Raw genomic sequence first — 13023 nt, 5'->3', positions numbered from 1 at the left:
CTCCGAGGACAATTAGTTAAGTTAAAGTCCCCTGGTAATATAGTTGACATGTAAGTCACTTTGGACAACAGTATCTGATAAATGTAAAATGCTATTAACTATTCATGACACCAATGGTAAGAACTGTTTCTGTTGGTGGTTTTGGTGTTCAAGATTCTGTACCGCCTGCCAGAGGGGAGGAGTTGGAACTGGAACTGTGTCCAGGCCTGGTGTGAGGGATCCTAGCAGTTAAAGGTACAGTCAGCGATCCTGGATGACGTCATGTCCATTGATTTGAACCAAACACCAACAACAAAACACCAGAGGGCAAACTCACCAATCCCCTCCCCAAACACCCCCCCCCCCCCCTGTCGGTGAGTGTCTGGAAGAGTTTTGTTATGTTTGAGGGACAGGCTTTCTCCACTTTGTCACTAGTACATGGGGCCAGAGCTGTTACGGAAGCCTTTTTGTTTTTTACTTTGCACTCATGGAATGGAGAGCTAGTGGAACGTGAGGAGATATTCACTGAATGGCTTTGACTTTTTTTCACTAATCCCACCATCAGTTTTGTGCTTTGTTTCGCATGCACAATATGCTATGACCTTATGATATGTCAGCTATTATACACACGCTGCTTCCAATTTCCACATGTAAAATAGGTTACTTGATTTGGTATATATGGTCCCTTACAAAACTGCAGTTATAGGCCTTTGTCATTAAGGCTGCATGTAGCTGTTCTAAATCTAATTGGTATCTAGAGCTGCTGTCACTTTTCGACCCCAGTTTCTATTCATGATTTGTTTGATTCTGTTTGCTTGCTATATTGTCACATAGTACCCTACTGATCTAAGCACTGATGTTTTTGGACCAGTAGTTGTGTGTAGGCTACAAGCCTACAGATATAGGCTAGCCTACAGCCAATCTATCGACCATATTGATCCCTTACATTTATCAGTGTAACTGTATTCTGCATATCACCCATTTAAATTATAATTATATGTAATCCAGAATACATGTATTCAGTTACTTCCCAACACTGTGTGTAGGCCTATACATGAAAGTATATTGAATCACTACAGTGATCTTATAGGCCTAGCCTACATCCTTGGGTGTGGCAAGTGGTATCATCCTTGATAGGCCTAGGTCTATGAATAATGGAGAGGTTTTAAATTTAAGAATCACACAGTGGCCACTTAGGCCCCTTTATCCTTACCCTACGGAATTTACTCTTGGTAAATATGTAGAGCTCTGTGGGGAAATATAACGTGGGCCTAGCCTACACTTTTCAGGAGAGGGCAGCATGCGACTTCCTTTACGAGTCCTTCAGCAAGATTGCGTCTTCTACGTGCGGCGCAAGTTCAATGTAACGTCATCACTGACTGCCACGAGGTGAGGCGCAAACCGTAGCACAGCTTCAGAAGCAAATCATCCGCCGCATTGACACGTAGCTGAATAGCAAGGATTTTCCACCTTAAGAGTTATCGTTATCTACCTTCAGTAAATCATAGAAAAAAACAACCATCGTCATCAAGCAATTTTAAATAATAGTATTATGTATTTAGTGTGTGCATGTTTAATTTATTTTACATAGGAAGTCGACAATATTGACATCCCACCCATCTCCTCCCAGCTGTCATTTCACTTGCCTATGTTAACTTCTTACAACAGTGAATGTTGTTACATGACATAGATAGTGCATCAAAAGGTATCGACCATGTGATAATAAATGAATCAAAATATACTACTATCATGTACATGCATGGTCACCTTCATAGAAAACACCCAGTAGCCTATGAAGTCATGTTGCTGTTCTAGAAATGAGGATTCAGTTCCTCAAACCTTGAAGTTTGGTTTAGATTAGTCAGTGTAACCTTCCGCCTGCAGTAGAAGTGCTGAGGCCAGAAGAGCCGCCATTTTGAATGTCTGGTCTGTTCCTCCCTCCGACGCATATAGAAAAGATTCCAGTCATTACCTGGTATCATTACGGCTGGTGAGTGTTTTCTGGTTGAATTATACTTGTAACATGTCACTTGGCACGGGCGTACATGGGTTATGCGTATGGGACAGTTCTGTGATTTATACAGAGGGATGTGTTCGCTAACCCTGCTTAGGAAGTAGCAAGCTAGCCACAGTGCACTGGGGGTTGTCTTGACACATACAGCAAGTTTTAGCTTGCTAGCGAGTAGTCTAATCTGAATGGAGTACTTGCTGTGCTATCTAGCTAGCAAGCGAAGTGTTCTGCCAACCACTGTTGGTGTCAGCTGCGCTTAATCCAACACTCCCTCAAGTAACGTTAGGTTGTCAATAGCAAAACGCTGATGAAGTGTTAATTGTTAATACCTCATGTCTGTTTAACGATGAACTAACGTCTACGTCGTGCAACAAAGTTAGCTGGCAACCTAGCATAGCCAGAGAGCAAGTCAGCATAATGCGATTTGAAACCTTGTCAGCTTGCAGTCTAGTTCACAGTAACGTTAGCATCAAGATAGCTCGTCAGCTACATGGCTGTGTCGCTAGTGTAGATTCAATGTTCATAACAGCGACAGGCAACTTTCTTGGTTAACGTTATCATCACATGGGGGTTTTACTTGCGTTGTAGACGTATTTGTTGGACAAGCTAGCTAACGTCAGTTATGTTATGTTCAATGTGTTCTCTGCTGAAATGATGATGAAGATGATTCGGTTAGCTAACGTTATCATGGTCCGGAAGAAATGTATGAGGAAGCCCAAGTAATAGCTAGGTAGCAATCGCTAGCGAGCTAGGTGACGAACTGGTCAGATGTTCAAGTCGGTAACGTTAACTGTGCAAAGCGATGTTGGGTGAAGATTATTGTATCCTTGAATTATAATATTATTTGGTGCTATTCGTATTAACGTTATGCCAGACCATTCGCATTAGCAGTGGGGAAAGCGATTACATGCTATTAAGTTAGCTAGCCAGGAATTTCTTTTTGGGCAACGTTGCAGGGCTAGCCAACGTCAGATGAGTTAGCTAATGTCAGTAGCTATAGTGTTGAGCAAGTGGCTAGCTTTAGGTATGTAGGGTAGGCCTAATGTTGAAAGTCACCACTTCAGAAGATTACTCAGTATCGGGTAACACTATTACTTATAGTTTTGTTTGGCTTACTTAACAGCGGTATTACCCTAGGGTCGCTGCTGGTCTTGCTGGAATGATCTGATTGTTTGCGTAGCACTGGGTAGCCGGTGTAATCTATCTCTGGTTGAATAAGGAAAGGCCCGACAGGTGATCATCCAAGATACTCTGCTGTACACTGCTATACACGGCTGTCGTGCCTAGTTACTTGGCGTTTTGGCTCGCTAGCCACTAGCCAGTGTAACTAACAGGGCAATTACTCCTGCCTAAGGTAACATTGACAGTGAGATTAACCTCCATTACTAGACAGCATTAAGGAAGACTAAACGTCTTGACAGCTCTGTAAATGCAGTGTTTTAGTTGCAGGACTAAAATTGAAGAAAGTGAATCAGGGTTACGTTTTAAACGGACCTGCTTGCTAATAGCCAGTGAGCTGAATTATTTCGCCAACTCCGTAGCTTACCCGTAGCTTAGTGGAGGTGACGAGGAGCTTGGAACAGGGCCCAACTCGGGTCACGTCACGTCGTTTTTTTCACGGCTTTTTCTAATAAAGTACAGCTTCGGGGCAGTCATAAAGTAGACGTTCTCATGACTATTTGGTGTCGAGGTAAACTGAAGTTATGCTGTGTAGTATAATTGAATGGAAACCCAGAAGAACTACGAACAGGAGTTAAGGTAAACTGGTATGATGGGGAAGATTGTGGCTGTGTATCTTAGTCGCTGTTGTGTATCTTAGTCGCTGTTGTGTGTGTTTGCTTAAAACAGATTGATTGTATAATTTGCGGAATCTTAGCAACCCCACTCTTTCATGTCTCGATTGTTTTGTGAGTTAGGTATTTGCTTGGGAAAGCGCAGTTGATGTGGAAATATGCTGTACACACCAGGAACAGGAAATGGTACTCAACACAGTCAGTGACGTTAGAATCCCCAACACTGGTAGACACATTTGACTATGTTGCCATCTGCATTTCTACAGGGGGAATGTAGTCAATCTTAAAAATGAAGAGGCTAAACATAAAAAGTACAGTAATGCCAAAAATCCCACACCCTTCCTTAATCTTGCAAAGCATGTTCTTGTGGAAATATTGGAGGGATTTATTCCTATTTATTTACATAGGGCTAGTAGTTCTAGAAATTTGTCTCAAGGCTGAAACTTCCAAAAGTTTGAACGTGCCAAAGTCAATGCTTACCTCTAACTTACCATCAAATACTGACAGAAAAATGTCAACTTGCATAGTGGATTGTGATATGTGGTAGGGTGTACCCCCAATGGGATGAGATTATCTTGTTGGCTGGACACTGGACTTCTATGGTAATTTTATCAATACGTACAGGTGGAGATGTTCATGTGTTCGGCTTGTTTTTGGTCTCTTGTCACCTTGTTGCTAGGCTGTGCATGGTGCTTGCATATCTCAAAGTCTCTGGGGGAATGCCTGCCAAGAGGCCTCTCAAACCCAACTGGAACATTTCAGAAAGCCTGGAGTTGGACTTGATGTGTCAGCTCAGTAGGGCATTTCCTCTGTCTAGTGCATCCCTTACATGATTTAACTCTTAGTGCAAGTTGAAAGCTAACGTCCAGGTCTTCTTGGGTAACAAGGCAGAGAAATATGCCCTTGCTGTGTTTGCTGAAGGGGGCAGTGCTGCAGGTTTGCTATGTTCTCTGTATGCCCTGAGTGGGGGAGTTCTGCCTGTATCACCTTCTCTGACCCTGCTGTTAGCAGAGGGCCCCTTTGAGAAATGCCTGTGTCTTGAAGAGCTCTGCAGAGAGGGACAATGCTCTTTTTGTCCTACAGGTGGAACATAGGTCTTTGCAGTGGGCAATGGCTGACCTTGGTTAGAGTGTGTCTCTGAGGTCATTGCTCCCCAACTTTCTTCCTCACTCAACTATTGAACTCCAAAAACATCAGCATGTTTTGGATCCCAGAACGTTGTTGGTTTTGCATCACCAGCACACCCCCACAAAGTACTTGGGGGAGTGTTGTTGGAAAACTGCAGCCTCAATCAGTCAGTATTTTGTGGGTTTACCTTTTTATTTAGGTGGCGGAGACTGGACACTGCACAGAATGTTTTATTTGCAATGGGAGTAAAACGGTTGAATCTAGATTTAAATGGAAATCAATTTTATTTGGAAATGGCGTTTATTTGGTTCCATTAGACCTATTACCTCCGCCCAGGAAGGTTGTTTTTTAGTGGCGTTTGTCAGAAGGATTATGCAAAAACTGCCAGGGCAATTTTCATGAAACTTGCTGGAATGGTGTAGCATGGGTCAAAGAAGAACCTGTTTAATGTTGGAGTGTATCTAATGGGGTGGATCCACTAATTATTTTCACTCCTAATGAATACTATGTGAGAAGCCATTTTTAACGCTGTTCTTGGTGGAGTTCTGTTCCCTAAGTGCCCTTTGACTTTATAAATGCTTTGAAGCATTGGAACTTATTTGACAGGCTATTAGAATGGTTGACCAGTATATTTGCATGCTATACTACTCACAGTTGTTTCTGTATGTGTTGAGTTCTTTCAACAGTCTGGTCCATTTAGATTTGTCTCAGTTTCTTCTGATTGATTTGGCACTAAAGTGGGGAGCCTGAAAACTAAAATGTCGAGATTAAGTGGTTATGGTGCTGCCCAAGGGTCCAGTCCATGATGTCCCAGGGAATGGGGAAATCTCACTCAGCATTGGCCACAGTTTTCGCCGCTCTTTAAACGTAAGAGTTGTAATTCAGATTCATTCACTATTGTGAACACATTTAATTCCCTGACGGGAGGTTGAGTTGAGCCTCCTGTGAACTGGGCCCCAGTGCTATTCCCTGAGGAAAGATTTGCTTCATGACTCTTCATTATGTGTCTCGCAATGCACAGGCTGGTTTTGAGTGAACCTGGAAGACCAGCGTTGTGGAATGTGGGCTGCCTTGACCTCCACCCTTCCACTTTGATCACATTGGATTCTTACATTATCAGCCTGTGCTGAGGGGCCAGTTCCCTGCATTGTTCCCTAGAGCCCTCCACATGCCCCACCCCACCCCATTCTTTACCTTCTATACCCAACCTGAAACACACCTGTGACACAATCCCATCCTCCAGTGCTATTTCCTTTGCTGAACTTAAGAGTATTGATGCTTTTGGTTTTGGTTGGACTGTTTTTGCGGCAAGTTGTTTAGCTCAGACTTAGCATCTGGAATTTGTATGTGTATAGCATAGTCTATTCTCTGTGTGCTCTTTGCTTTTAAAGCTTGGTTTTCTGCTATTAAATAACATGGTAGAGAAATACCCTCCTTAAACAGTACATCTGCAATGAATCCAAAAGCTCTATTTTGTTTTTCTCTGAGTCTATCTCACAGTTGCTGACGGGAAGAGTCCCTGTGGTATTGCAGCTAGGAGACTGTGGCCACTGAGAATAGGTGGTACAGTGAGAACTTGGGTGCATACAGGAAGTTTCCATATATTTAGTGTTTTTGCTGTGTGTTTCTAACAGGGCCTTTTCTGACCCTTTTATACTCGCTTCTTGCCTATTGTATTCTAGCTTGGAGATGGATCTGCATAACCCCTGATTAGATTTTACAGGGCATCCTGAATCTGCAATGTTGGTGCAGACAGTCAGATGCAGTCCACCCCATCCTATATCAACAGACTCAAGACTCGAGTCTCACTGGCTATCTGTGACCTATGTCTGGGTAATGTGTTGCTGTCTGTGGGGAGGCTGCAGTTATAAATACCTGCCTGCACTGTAGCCCCCGTGATTGATCTGCTCCTGTCACCTGGGTCCTTAAACTGGTGCCCCACTCGCAGAGATGCATCTTGCCCTTTTAAAGCAGTGGCTTTGTCAGTTTTTGACACATTCTGCATCTTGCTGAATAAATGGGGGTCTGTGTGCCATTTTAGCGCACTGCGATGAAAATTTGCATCGCCACATCTTTTGAATATTGGATATACAGACACAGCATTGTCATTATCCAGACTCTTTATTCCAAAGGGCATACATCAGATCCTGTCCTTTGACACATCCCCTGGCTTACTTCCTCTCTGTCAGCAGTTATCAGAAGTTATTCCTCCTGCACTGCTGCACATCTATTTGATGTGTCTCTGTTTTAAGTGGTGGTGGTTGGCTCTGGGGCATTGATAGGTTGTTTGCTGTTTGTTACGGACTTGACTTGGTGGTGTTGGGGTTAAGAGCATTTCTTGTTGCCTTCTAACATTCAGGGGAAAGTAAAAACTGGAAGATAAATGTGAATTGTGAACTTCTGCAGTTTGGTTGAAGTGGGCTGTTGTATTGAAATTTGAGAATAGATCGAATATGACATTGCTTGGCCTACTTCACCTTGAGAGGGTAGGCCTGTCTTGGTAAGTTTGAAGATTCACCATTCATTCACAATGAGAGTCTATTGCAGAAATGACACTTGCAAGGATGTTTCAATTCTTTGAGTCTGTTATTCCAAAACATTGGTACTGGCGAGCTCCAGTTTTGGTTAGCTTTAAGGTAATCTGTGTAGGTAATGCATGATTTGGAGACCCTAGCACAAACATTCCTCATAGTGAGTCAGAAGACACTACAAGATTCTTTCAGAAATTGGAGGTAGATTGGGTGTTTTCCTAACCGACAAGAAGAGAGGAACTGAACTCTTCTTTTTCCTTTCAAAGTCCTGCCCATTAGATACTCTTATCCGGCTCATTCACCGGTAAATGGGACTAGCTACAGTTTTGTTGGTAGAGCATTTGGCCTACATTTTTGGCCTCCTCACAAATCTGCAAGCGAACAGTCATGAGGATGCTGCTCGTTTCTTTTGTTGACTTTGTCTTGACGGTCAATTAAGCAGGCGGATTATGCCTTTCTGCTTTCCGTCAAAAAAAAAAAAGAGCTCCGGTTCTGCTGGGAGGCAACAGGGAAGTGTCTTTGTTCAGCAAGTAATTACTAGAGTGTCTCTCAGTGCAGCAGGTTCATTATGGGATGCATGCTAACAGATAAAAGAGCAGCGTTTCTATGGGACAGAGGGCAGGAAAGCTCCTCTCCTCGCCTCCTCAGAAAGAGCGAGGGATAATAACTTTTTGGTTGTTTTCTTCTTGGCAGGGCATGTGTGCCAATGGGTACGGGTGGAGTGTGTGTGTCTGTGTGTGATGGATCATTTGGTTTAGTAGTGAGGATTAACACATACCTCTCTCAGCAGGCTCTTCAGTGCAGTAAACAACGGCCTCTGCACCCATATTGGTGCCAGCACTGCCACTCTGCTCTGCCCTCAGAGTACAGCCCTAGGCGTGCTGGCACTCTCCTCTCTCCATCTCTCTCTCCATCTCTACCCCCCCCCCCCCCCCCCCGTGTCAGACCATCATTTGCAGGAGTGCGAGGCTGCAGGGTGGGAGAAGGACACTGGGCTCAAAGTCAAGCGTGTGTTGCAATGTCCCTCTGCGGCAGGCAACGAGAACTTTCTCAAAAAAGCTGGGTGGGGAGAGCCAAGAAGGGGGCCTGCAATGAGCTTGCTCTGCTGGATGGGTGACTCACCCTTATCCGGACGTGTGTGTGTGTGTGTGTGTGTGTGTCTCTCGGGGGGACAGCTGAATGATACAGGCTAGTGCAGTATGGGCCCGAGTTCAGCATATGTGATTTAGATTCCCGCTGCTAATGGCCGTTGCCATTAGTGAGAGCGAGAAAGTCTTTTTCTCCTTGGTCTTTATTGTCCTCCTCTTACCTTTTTATCTTTTCTTTCTCTCCCACCTCTCACATGGCTCCTTCTCTGTTGTTTGTCATCCACCCATAGCATTTGGTGCTGTCATTTTCTCCTAGTCCTCCCCCACCTGTTTGGTTTGCCCTCTCTGTCCCTCATCACTGCCAAATGACCTTAGTGTATAAGAGACATTAGCGGCTCATTCTGACTGCACATGTTCCCATTGCTCTCTTCTGGCTCATTAGCTCCCAACTCCTGAATGATGGATGGATTGAGGATAACAGACCTTGAGTCAGCTGGGACGTTGTGGTTTGTGTGACGTGTGTGTCTGATTGGCTCCACTACAGGTAGCCTAAATGAGATGCTAGGACTGGTCTGGAGTTTGTGGAGTATTGGTGGCTACAGGTAGCAAGTCTGGTGGGAAGTAGAGCTGCTACTTGTTTGAGCTGTCAATTTTGAGAAGTGTCTTCTTCACTAAGGAACTTCCCTCAAATCGGCTTCTACTCTTAGGATTCCCATAAAAAAGGGGTCACATTATGTATCATTCTACATGCATGCTCTACCACACTTGTCATGCTACAATGCAAAGGAAAGAAAGGTACTGGTACGTGTGACCCACCAACACTCCTCCTCCATCCAGACCCCCTGATTTGTATTGGTAAACCATCCGTCAGACCTGAGAAAAACACTGATGAGGATGTCCTTTCTGCTGCAGAGTTTTGCTGCCCTCGCTCAGCTTAGCTCTGCGTTCTGCTGCCAGTCTGGACGCATAATTAGCAGGTTTATGCAGACGTAGCATCCTGTGTTTAAATGTGTGTGCATTGATATGGTACAGACTTCACACTGACAGTAAGCCTGTAGAAGCAGGCGGGTGTCTCACTGCTCACGCGCTCTGGTCAGACTCGGTGTAAACAGGCGACGAATTTAATATTGGTAGCAGCACGCGTGTGTTCCTTATTAATTTTTAATCAGGCTCCAGCGGTCTGAAACCCTAGTGCCTGCCGCCCTGGAAGGTTCGATGGGAGGAATGGAATTTCTGTCCAACCACTAGGCTAGGATGTCGTCAGTCCCACATACCTGGCTAGTCCAGAGGTATTATAGAGCTACCTGCTAATCCCACTGACACTCCCAACTGCTTCTCCTCCCAAAGAAGTGGTAGCTTAAAGGCTCGATGGATGCTGACTTCCTGATACTTAGGAGTGACCTTTGGTGCTTTCTGTCAAAGGATGAAACAGTCACAGTTGTGGAAGTTATGACTCAAGTCCCAGTTCCATTGGCACATGTGATTTTTATTGCAGTTTGTTTGTTACTATACAAATGAAGGAGACTACTAATACAGGGGAAATATAACCTGATATTTGTTTTCACTTCCATAACAGTGGTAACAGTGGTTTGATATGAAATGGAACTGTTCTGTTATCTTTTGGGTTTTAGTTCCACCTGTTGTTTATGTCACAGAAGCATAATGGCCATGTCATCATGCATGATCCTTTGTAAAAAACCACCCAGCCTTTCAAACCTTCAAGCCTTTTTTAATTTTTTTTTATCTCTAGCTTGTAGTTGCAGTGTAGTTTGTGAGGTAAATTTAGTTGATAAAATCAAAGCAACTGCCAACCATAACCAAAACAACCAAAGATTACAGTAATTGATGTGAAAAACCTGCTATCAATAGGTGGGTTTACATGGACAGTTTTTTTTTTTTTTTTGTCATTCCAATTAAACTATTCCGATTGAAAAAAATGTGGCATCTGTTTACATGGTGGACATTCTATTCTGATCAGGTGTTTTCAGGCATTCTAGAATGTTTGATCAGAATAAATGTTGTTGCTTTACTTTTGCTTGAGAAGGCACAGCAGGCAATCTTAACCGCAGTGTTTCCCACAGAATTGAATTCCATTTGTGGTGGTTGGTTTGCAAAATTAAGGCGAGACACTACAGGTGAATAGGGTAACATTTTTAACAAGCAGATATCACTATGAAACTTACCCAGTTGATTACTTACATTAATATGAGAAAAAAATGTATTACAAGTTTTCTGTAATTTAATGTTTACATATGCAAATTAGGCATTATCTAATTAAATATGCGCTAATTTGCATACATTTTAAAGCAAGAAACCTGAGCATTGGATACAGCCAGGTTCAAAATTATGTTTTCACTGTGTTCAGATAATAGATGTTGAAAAATGTACAGAGGGATTTATGAATATCTACTTTAGTTATCCTGTAAATCAGAATATAATGTCAATAGCCCTAAAAAATCGTTTTTAGTTTTTAGGCATAAAATGTCATGTAAGTCAGGCTAGGAATAATATATCAACAAACCCCTCTGTAAATATCTTCGAAATATAGTTAGGCATAAGTCTAGAAAGTTTGGTGTATGTAAGTGCTTCTGAAGTGGAGTTTCCTTGCTCAGAGTGGGAGAGGAAACTCGTTTTGAGAAAACAGCCTTGAAAGACAGCCAATGAGATTCCGTTCTCAGCCTAAACTCGTCTTTGAACTTTCGCGATTGGTTGCTGATACAAGTGTCCATATATGGATCACATAGCGTGATAGAGGAAAAACAGAGCTTTCCAAAGGTACTACACACTATATGTTTTGGGTCACAGTCGCGGGAGTGCATGCAAGGTTAGAATGCTAACTTTCGCTAAATTTAGGATAAATATACAGGCGTGAGTAGACACAATATAATGAAATAAACACCTAAATGTGTAAATCGGACTTTTTTGTTGTAGTAGTGTGATAGAATACATGCTAAGGTAACAGACTAGCTCAAAATCTCGAAATTGACCAGTGCATGAAAAAACGATGTTTTCACCTGCCGTGTCTCGCCTTATTGAATACAACAGTTTTTAACAATTAGCACAGTGTGGTTATGATGCTAACCACAGGGTTCCTACGCAGTATGGAAAACCTGGAAAAGTATGGAATTTAGAGATGCACGGATATGGAATTTTAGGGCCGATAACGATAACCGATATTTATTGGTTTGTTGTGGCTGATACCGATACGATAACCGATAATATTACTCTTGAAAAAAAATTGTGAAAAGTGATTTGGGGAAAGCATTTAATAAGCATAATTTAATTGCAGTAATTTTACCTACCACCAAATGATGGACATAACTCATAATAGTCCTCAATAGTGCGGCAGTCAACAACATAACAGTAGCCTAGCCCTACAGTATGTGTGGCTCCTTTAAGTGAACCTGACGTCAGTGAATTGCGAGTGAGTGGCTAGAGAGTATGAATCGTTTTAATTTAGGACTAAACGCTCATAAACGGCTCAGCTGGGAATAAGCTACAATAAGGTGACCAAATCAGAGTTTGTGAGGGAAACTTAGGTTTAGTTTCAACTGCGGGTAACTGAATAAAGCTGCAACTCCTCAGACTGCATCTTATGTCCGTCTACTCTGTTGCGCACAACCTGCTGCAGCAGAAATAAAAGGGGTTAGCCCCGAAGGATTTAATAACTTATTATGATGACCTGTCTGGCATTGAAGCAGGAATGGTTAGCATATTTCTAGGTAGTAATACAAAACCCAAGCTAACGTAATGCAAATATAATACTAAAACACAACTTAGAACTAGGCCTACGTACTCGTCCCACTAACGAGTTTGCTTATTTGTTTCCCCGATCAGCGCGGCAAAGTGCAAACACACCAGCACAAGACGGCTCTAGATAGGGCTGAGCTCCGCTCTGGTAAGGTTAAATGGCGGATCATTCACGAGACGATTTTGAGATGCACAGATTCCCAAATGAACGCATATCCACACATTTTGTTAGAGTGGTGAAATACATTCACACCGCTGACATTACATTGAGGAAAAAGTATAGCCAACCAAGCTCAAGTAGCTCAGTGTAGCCAGACGGACCTTACGTAGGCCTAAATTAGGACTTAGGGCGCAAATTATCGGCCAGAATTTTGTTATCGGACCGATTAATAATATTTTCATTTTTTCACTTATCGGCCAATAATATATCGGCCGCCGATATATCGTGCATCCCTAATGGAATTTGATTTAAGTAATTTCCAGGTCTGGATCAGTATGGAAAAAAGAAACAAGGGTATGGAGAAATATTTGTTTCCAGACTGTTCCTACTGTTGTGTACCTTAACTGGCAGTCCACATCATCAAGATACAATTGAATGGAGGTCTTCAGAAAAAAAATTCTCCCACAAGGGGACCCTGGTACCAAAACCAAATCGAGAACCCCTGTTCTATGCAAGTGCCCTACACCATTGTGCACTGGTATGTTTGCGTAGCTCTGCTATTTTCGGCTAAAACACTGGTAGA

At 42.8% G+C, this 13023-nt stretch overlaps 1 protein-coding gene across 1 annotated transcript in view; it reads left to right on the top strand.

The window, feature by feature from the left end:
- Positions 1-1886: 1886 nt before the first annotated feature.
- ap1g1 (adaptor related protein complex 1 subunit gamma 1) overlaps positions 1887-13023 on the top strand; it is a 39489-nt gene continuing 28352 nt past the window's right edge. The window contains exon 1 of the mRNA XM_076287871.1: positions 1887-1969. The gene's annotated coding sequence lies outside the window, so the exon portion shown is untranslated. The remainder of the gene's footprint in view (positions 1970-13023) is intronic.

Source organism: Alosa pseudoharengus, unplaced genomic scaffold (genome assembly GCF_046254945.1).
Source record: "Alosa pseudoharengus isolate Yale_2024_CS ecotype anadromous, Long Island Sound unplaced genomic scaffold, YU_APseudo_1.1 YU_APseudo_1.1_scf_16, whole genome shotgun sequence".
NCBI lineage: Eukaryota > Metazoa > Chordata > Actinopteri > Clupeiformes > Clupeidae > Alosa > Alosa pseudoharengus.
Note: the sequence above shows the minus strand (reverse complement) of the source record. Positions and strands in the feature narration are given on the sequence as shown.